This window comes from Rattus norvegicus, chromosome 5 (genome assembly GCF_036323735.1).
Source record: "Rattus norvegicus strain BN/NHsdMcwi chromosome 5, GRCr8, whole genome shotgun sequence".
NCBI lineage: Eukaryota > Metazoa > Chordata > Mammalia > Rodentia > Muridae > Rattus > Rattus norvegicus.
In genome coordinates this window covers 146,559,263-146,567,963 of record NC_086023.1, presented here as the reverse complement: position 1 = coordinate 146,567,963, position 8,701 = coordinate 146,559,263, and positions in this window count along the sequence as shown.

Sequence of the window (8,701 nt, the reverse complement as noted above, 5' to 3'; positions counted from 1 at the left end):
GGGGTGAGGGGCCTGGCCATCCAGGGGTGTGGGGTGTCCTTAATGTTGCTCTCAGTCTCCTCCCCACCTTTGTAAATATGAACCAAATAAATATTTAGTTTTTTAAAAAACACTTTGGTGGAATCATTCACAAAGCAGCCTAGCAAGGCTGAGAGACTGGCCCACTGGACATGTAGGAGCCAGATCCTCACCTCAGCCCCTACTCTGCTCCTGAACCCCAACATTGCTTCTCTGACTCACCACTGGCTTCCTCACAGGCCTCCATGACTGGCATCACGAGGTGGGGGAGTTGAGGTGGGAATCAGAGTTGAGACCTTTCGTAAACTCGTGACTGGCTATGACCTCTGTGACCCTTCACGAAGGCTAAGCCCAGAGAAGCTTCCGAAATAGAGAGCAAAGAAGTGGGGGATGGGCATTTGTTGTTCCAGGACTCAAACCCAGGGCCTTGTGCATGCTGGGCCAATTTTAGCCACGTCACCCTGTCCCCAGGATGTTTTGAGTAGACTGTGCAAGCTGACAAGGCAGTACAATAACTCACACATTTGGCTTCCTCGTGCAGCAACTGTCAGAACAAGGAGGGCACAGAGCATCGCTGTGTCCAGGTCCATGGGTCCTGATGTCGCCTCAGACTGGCAGTTCTCACCAGGATACAGGCTCCTTCCTACTGCCACAGTCTTAAGATGTGCGCCTGGGCTGTGTGTGCTGAGCAAAGCTATTCAAATTTAGACTTCCCCTGGCTTTTGTGGGCATCCTAAAGATTTTTTCTTCCAGATTTAAGGAAAACTGAGACAAGGTCACAGGCCATAAAATTATCTTTATTGTTTTGAAAAACTGATATTTATTGTTTTGAAAAACTGTTATTTATTGTGTGTATGTGTACAGGCACACATGCTATATGGTGTGTGTGTGTGTGTGTGAGTATGCGTGTGTGTGAGTGGTGTGTGTGTGTATGTGTGTGTGAATGTGTGTGAGTGGTGTGTGTATGTATGTGTGTGTGTGTGAGTGTAGTGTGTGTGTGGTGTGTGTATATGTGTGTGTGAGTGGTGTGTGTGTATATGTGTGTGTATGTGTGAGGGGTGTGTATATGTGTGTGTATGTGTGAGTGGTGTGTGTATGTGTGTGTGAGTATGCATGTGTATGAGTGTGTGTGTATGTGAGTGTGTGTGTATATGTTTGAGTGTGGTATGTGTGAGTGAGTGGTGTGTGTATGTGTGAGTGTGTGTGTATATGTTTGAGTGTGGTATGTATGTGTGAGTGGTGTATGTGTGTATGTGTGTGTGTGTGTGAGTGTGCATGTGTGTGAGTGGTGTGTGTGTGAGTGGTATGTGTGAGTGTGATATGTGTGTGTGAGTGGTGTATGTGTATGTGTGTGTGTGAGTGGTGTGTGTGTGTGAGTGGTGAGTGTGTGTGTGTGTATGTGTGTGTGTACGTGTGTGTGTAGGTCAGAGAACAGCTTTTAGTTGTTTCTCCCATTGTGTGGGTCCTGGGGCTTGAACTCAGGTTGTTGGCCACATTCGCCCTGTAAAATGCAAAAGTAACTACCCCTCAGTATATCACAGCACTGAGCCTTCCCCTTCCATTTTCCTTGTCCCCAACCCCTGGCAATACTAACCTTTGCTTCTTTGTGCTTTCGCCCATCTCAGTATGACAATGTTTGTCTTTATGGAGGATTTCTTGGGATAAGCCTGGCCACTTGGCTTCAGAGTTCAGAATCTCGGGCTTATACACGGCTTTGTGGTCATCTGATGAATCTGTGCTATGTGTTCACCATAATCAAGGATATCTTCCTCCTCAAGACTGGACCTCGTCTTCATACATTGAATATGAACACATTGAAAGCTCATGGTGTCAACTCAGGAAAACCACAAGGAGCTACTCTCATGTTCCTCCGCCAGCCACCCCGAGTCATGCCTACAGAACTCCCATGCTGCTCTCAGTGCTACGGGAGGCCATTTCTGAGATGTCCACATCAGCTGTCTGAGCAGATCTGTCCCCACTTGTGCTTCATTTCTGAGGGGAGCGAGGGGCAGGACACACAGGTCATTTTCTTTCTGGAACTGGCCCCTGCTTCCAAAGGTGGAGGGCACTTTTGGAGCCATGGGTGACTGAGCTGCAGCTCAGGACTATGTCGTTACCTCACTGGAGGGCCTTGGTGACTTTCGAAGTGACTTCCTGCTTGGTATGGGACTCATTCAGCTCTCTCTTTCACTGTCATCTTCTGTGTGCTTATGTCCCACTTCCTTTTCTGAAGACAGACCTTGACATGACATATTTGTGAATATTAATGCGCACTCATTTCTTTTAGAAAGATTTATTACTTATATATAAGCGTGAACTTTTGCCTGAATGCATATGTGGGCACCACATGTGTGCAGTGTCCACAGGGGCCTAAAGGGGACGTCAGATCCCGTGAAACAGTGGTTAGTAGCTTCCATGTGGATACTGAGAACAGAACCTTGGTCCCTGTGTGAACAGCAAGTGCTCTTAACCACTGAGCCACCTCTCCAACTCCAGTAATCATTTCTTTCCCAGCATTTCTTATTTCCTTTTCCAAAGAGGAGGAAGAAGGGGAGGAGGAAGAGAAGGAGGCGGGGGAGAGAGGGGAGAGGAGGAGGAAAACATTAAAAGTAAAGGATGCTGAGGTTTTGGGCCTGTTTTGAAGAATTTGGCCATAGATGTCCTCAAACCTTGACCACATGGGCTTTGTCCCCTTGGAGCACCCGTGGCCCTAATAGACGCATTCTGCCGGAGGACCTCACTGAGGGGCATCTTCCTTCTAACACTCCTCACGCCTAGCCCATGCCCTCCGAAGCTTACCCTTGCATTCGTGTGCTCCCAGGAGGTCAGCAGACCTGCTGCTACCTGGAGCTGACACCCAAGCTCTCCCTCTACAGGCTGGTCTCTTTCCTTTCCTGCTCGACAGTCTATCCCTCACACAGAAGCCAGATCCCATGACTCCTGCAGCCTGGTTTCTCTAAGCATGATCCCCAAATCCCCAACCAACTACCTCCGATTTCTATACTATCCCCCATCTCTCTAGTCCTGGTCACGCCAGCCTCCTCTCTACTGCTAACACCCCGTGGCCGAGCTGGTGTCTCCTGATCCCTCTCCTCCTAGGACAGTCGGTGCAGCTCACACTTCATTCAGGTTCTTGCACCCCAGTGTTCCCTTTGGGTGAAGACTTCTAAGCTCAAAGCGCCTTTGAAAAGCGGCTCTTCCCAGTCTGTCCTTCCACATAGCTGACTTTCCTTTTCCTCAGAGCAGCTACCGTCAGTCAGCACGTTTGGCAGCGAGCCTGTCTGTGCGTCATCTCTCAGGCTTTCTAGAATGTGAGCTTCCTGACGGCAGGACCTCCTTTGTCCACTGTGTTTTAATCACCCAGACCAGAGTCAGTGCTCAAAAGTACACAACAAATGAGTTTGTTCAGACTCGTGAAGCAATGAGCACTGGCGTCTGTCTCACAGGATCACTCAGAGTAAGTGGCTGTCAGGTCCATTGCCCGAGGCCTAGCATTAACACCAAAAGTGATTTCTTCAGCCCTAATGTGTCTGTGACCTGTGGCGGGCACAGAGATAAGTCCCTATGTGTCCTCTCGTAGTGCAACAGGGGATGACAGAGTATGGAGTCCTTCATACTTCTGAAACACAAGACCTTGGAAAGACGGTATTTAAAAAAAACAAACAAACAAACAAAAAAAAAAACCAGAACCCCTCTCCCCCGATAATGGGCAAAGAGACACGGTGTTGGTGATGTTGTTACGTCAGTTGGGGCAGAGCAGATGGCCGGCCTTTGCTCATCCTAGCTTGATGTCTGGCTTGGTGGCCAGAGCTGTCTTATGCCAAGGAGTCATAAAAATCAAACCAACTCAAATTCAGGCAGCGCAGTGCAGGGGGAAGAAAACAGACGTAGACCTGTGGATCACCACAGCAGACAGAGGCCTGCCCTCTGGTGCACGGCATGGGTGGGCCGTAGATAACCCTCTTGGCAACACAATCCACAATCCGAGGCACAGATGGAGAATGTCGCCCAAGGCCCCACCAGCAGCATAGTCAGCCTGCAGGAGGAGCCACCACAAGGGTGAGTGTGTGGTGGTCAGACAGGAAAGAGATGTGGAGCAGCTTGAAGAGGGATGTAACTGGAGACCCGAGGGTGGAGAGGACTAGTCTCTTGTGGGTGCCTAGCCTCACCACGGTGAGGTCCCAGCCTGGTCCATGGCTGTGCAGTGGCAGGTGTCAGTGTTGATGTCCATGGCTCATAAGACCACTAGAGAACATGGGGGTGTCCATGGTTGGGGCAGTCGCTGGGGACCACATGGATGCCCAGGAGCTGTGCATAACTGGCCGTGCCCTTCGCTAGGTTGCAGCCCTCTGGAGAGCTGGCCCTATCTCTCACCAGAGGCAGCAGGGAAAGCAGGCCTTGTGCCTTGCCCAGGCAGCACAGTGGAGCTGGCTCTGGCGGCAGGAGTGTGGTTTACTTGGCCAGAGGGCATGTGTCGAAGAGCCGACCCCATGATTCCTCTGCTGTAGGGTGGCCCGGGTGCAGAGGTGATGCCCTGCCCCCAAATTCCTAACCGTCAGGAAACTTGTCCACAGATTCATGAGCTCGGGAGAGCTAGCCTTTCCCCTCACCAGCTACAACACTCAGGAGAGTGGGCCCTGCTCCTTACCTGGACAGCACAGCAGGCAAGTCAGCCCCAAGACTAAGAGAATGGGTGACCTGGCCCAGGCCATTCCAGGCTGCAGCACTTGGGAGAGCTGGCCTAGCACCTTGATTGTGCAGCACAGCAGGAGAGCTGACCCTGCCTTCTACATAAGTCAGACCTGGGTGGCCTAGCTGGAGCAGTGCTGGAGAGCTCCCCCTGGTGGTGAGGGTAAGGGAGAGCCACAGGGTTGGTTGCTCTAGTTCATCAGCTACTACCCAAGCCCAGATCCAGGGCTCTGAGTTGGTCCACCCCCAAATCTGTATCATCTGTGAATGGTTGAGATTCGTGAAAGAACCAGTCCCCACTGTTCCAGAGCTTCAGGGTCCCCATGACACAGGGCAACAACAGGATAACCAGGAGGATCCACTATTGATTGTGTCACAGAAGGCAAAGATCTCAAACCATACCATTGACTCATTCATTGCAACGAAGAGATTTGTGGACAGAGAGATACACTGTGGGACACATTGTGACATACTACAGCTTCCACAACGAGATGTTTTCTAGGTTTTGTTTTTATTGTGAGTGAGTGCTTTATTTGGTCACAGCGGAGGCTACAAGAGAGATGGACAGATATTAGGGGACGGGCAGATGCGTGAGACACAGGTACGTGATGTGAAACTCACTACAAATCAATATAAAGTTAAAAAGAACGGAACAGAACAGAACAGAGCGGGAGACCTGGTGGTAGTTTTTCCTTCCTCTCTCTCTCCCTCCAACCTGGGAGAAGCAGGCCCAGCCACACAGCCTCATGAGGTCACAGGAGATGCGTTGTCTGAGAGCCCTCTCCCCTACCCCAATCCAGGATGCCCACCTGTCCAAACTGGCTCTCTTGCTGCAGTAAAGGGCCCACCGGGGAGGCAACAGTACAAGGATTCTCTCACTTCTTTGCTGTGTTGTCACCCCCTGTGAAAAATCACCGGCTATGACATCCTGGTGATCAGAAAAGTGTTCTGAAACACGAGTCCTATTTTTTAGTGATTTCCCACATTCTGCTGAAAATCCTTTAGTTGATTCCCACTGAGATGCCAATAAACGGTAGAGTACGCTTTCTCTGTCCAGCCTCCTCTCAGCCTTCCGTTTATATTTCAGTTCCTTTTTCTTAAAAAAATTTTTTTATTTATATGAGTACACCGTATCTGTCTTCAGACATGCCAGAAGAGGGCATCAGATCCCATTACAGACGTTTGTCAGCCACCATGTGGTTGCTGGGATTTGAACTCAGGACCTCTGGAAGAGCGGTCAGTGCTCTTAACCGCTGAGCCGTCTCTCCTGCCCCATATTTCAGTTCTTAGTGTCATTGGAATACACTCATCTTAAAAGAGAGGACCTTTGGGCTGGGGATTTAGCTCAGTGGTAGAGCGCTTACCTAGGAAGCGCAAGGCCCTGGGTTCGGTCCCCAGCTCCGGGGGGAAAAAAAAAAAAAAAAAAAAAGAGAGAGAGAGGACCTTTGATCTCTTAGCTTCCAAGTAGCCTTAGATTGTGCAATCGCCATTTCGATGAGCTAGAAGCCATCCAGATAAACTCAGGGTTACAGCTGGTCACAACAGAGCTCTGAAACTTCTAGTTACTATGAGAGAGACATGCGGGCCTATATAGAAGGCCTGAGTCTGGCTTCCTAGGTAGCGTTAGAGGTAGGATTGCCAGGTAAAATACAGAACACCCAGTTAAATTTGAACGTGTGTGTGTGTGTGTGTGTGTGTGTGTGTGTGTGTGTGTGTGTGTATGCGCGCGCGCGCAATGTCTGGCATATTTCTAAGCAAAGACATTACTTCTTTATCTGCAATTCAAGTTTAACAGGGTGTCCTGCATTTTATTTGGTAACTCCGGCAACCCTACCCTAGCAAACCATTCCTTGGACTTGGGAAGTCCCTCCCTCCCTGAATGGGAACAGTGCTGAGACACTTGGCCTGGACGTCCTTAGGCCCTGCACCGCCTGCTTCTCGGGGTTCTCTTTCCACTCGGAGAAGCAGTGAGTGACTAGAGAGGTCCTTTTGTCCAGGACACTGATTTAACATTTAAAAACATAAATGAGAGTGTCAGAGCTGAAAAGCACATTTAAACTCCACTTTGTGGAATCAGAAGTGGGAGGCAGCGAATTCGGCTTCAGGGAACCGCTCAACACTGCACCCAAACCCCGCAGAGTTCCGTTTTCTTGACGTCACTTCCGTTCCCAAGAAACGTCGAGCCATGTGCTCTTGCGCCCTCTGCCGGTCGGGAGGAGGAATCGACTTTACCGACTTGACTGCGAACTGCTAACCCATAGGTGGAAAGCCAGAAATGTGCTCGGCAGCCTCTAGGCCACTAAAGGAAACTCGATCCTTCGCCGAGGGCCGGGCTTCCACGGACAACCTGGTACAGCAGCGACATGGGGCGGGGTCGACCTGGTGTCGGCCGACTCAGAAATGCCTGGGACCCAGGCCCCTCAGCAAGTGGCCCTCTGGTCCATCAGCTACCCTTGCCTTCCAGAGCCTTCCAGAGTCGAGAACCGCAAAGCAGTGTGGATGTTCTCTGCTAAGTTCCTGCAGAAAACTGGAGGTTTTGAATGAATTCTCCATTTCCAAGCGATGATACTGGGCATTTAAAAAAGAAGAATGCCGGGGCTGGGGATTTAGCTCAGTGGTAGAGCGCTTACCTAGGAAGCGCAAGGCCCTGGGTTCGGTCCCCAGCTCCGAAAAAAAGAACCAAAAAAAAAAAAAAAAAAAAAAAGAATGCCTACTGTCAGGCCTGCCTTGGCCTGCCTTTGCCCTTAATTTGCATTATTTCGTTTTACCCATGCAACCCCGTGGAGTGAATTTTATGACAAAGATTCGCACCCTCACTGCCTGTGTCGTAATCTTAATTTTACCATTTATCAGCAGCGTCTCGCAGTGTAAATTACTCTATGCCACCATTACTGTATCTGTAAAAAGGATATATAGTACCTGCTTTATATGTTGGTAAATTAACATATTTAAAACGTATGGAACGGTCCCTGGTGTGTGCTAACCATCAGTGACTACTTGAATCATTTACACTTACAAATGAGGCAACAGAATCGTAAATATGAAGTAACATGTCTAAGAACAGACAGTAACTAGAGGAACAGGTTAGGAAGCCTCTTTCTTCTGTTTCTTCCTGCATGTGCAGGCAGATGGTGATGGGCATAAGTGCTTTTATTTATTTTATTTTTTGTGTGTATTGACTTAGTATCACCCTATCACAAAAGGCTGTTCTCTAGACATTTTAATAACACTATTGGAGATGGCGAGGGTCTTGTATACACCAGACCAGGGGCGCCAGGTTTCTGTAGGAAATGGGAACAGGTGGCTCCAAAATGTACCTCTGGCTAAATCCCTGAACATTTTTTTTCCTCCATCTTTATTAACTTGAGTATTTCTTATTTACATTTCAATTGTTATTCCCTTTCCCGGTTTCCAGGCCAACATCCTCTAACCCCTCCCCCTCCCCTCTATATGGGTGTTCCCCTCCCCATCCTACCCCCCATTACCGCCCTCCCCACAACAATCCCGTTCACTGGGGGTTCAGTCTTGGCAGGAACAAGGGCTTCCCCTTCCACTGGTGCTCTTACTAGGCTATTCATTGCTACCTATGAGGTTGGAGCCCAGGGTTAGCCAGAACATGTTAAATGTTCAATCCCATGACATATTCAAGTGGAGAGAGTTTTAATTTGGTTTGCTCAGGTTTGTTTTAGAGAAAAGCAAGATCTCCAAAGGATGCCTAACTAAAAAAAAAACACAATGGCCTGTGCAGTCCAGAACAAACTTGCTAAGAGGCAGTGGCATTTCATGGGAATGGCGTGTGACAGGAATAGTGGCATGATAGTTCCAAGTCCTTGGGAGCTTGGGGGTGGAACGGAAGGCGAGACTGGGCTGGAGGGTGGGGGCTTATTAGGAAAGAGTGTGTTCTGGCTGTACAAGTGAGTCATCAGAGTTTCTCAAGAGGGGAGAGAAGATGTCATCTGTACACTTTAGGAGGCCTGAAGAGGAGGTGTCAGGC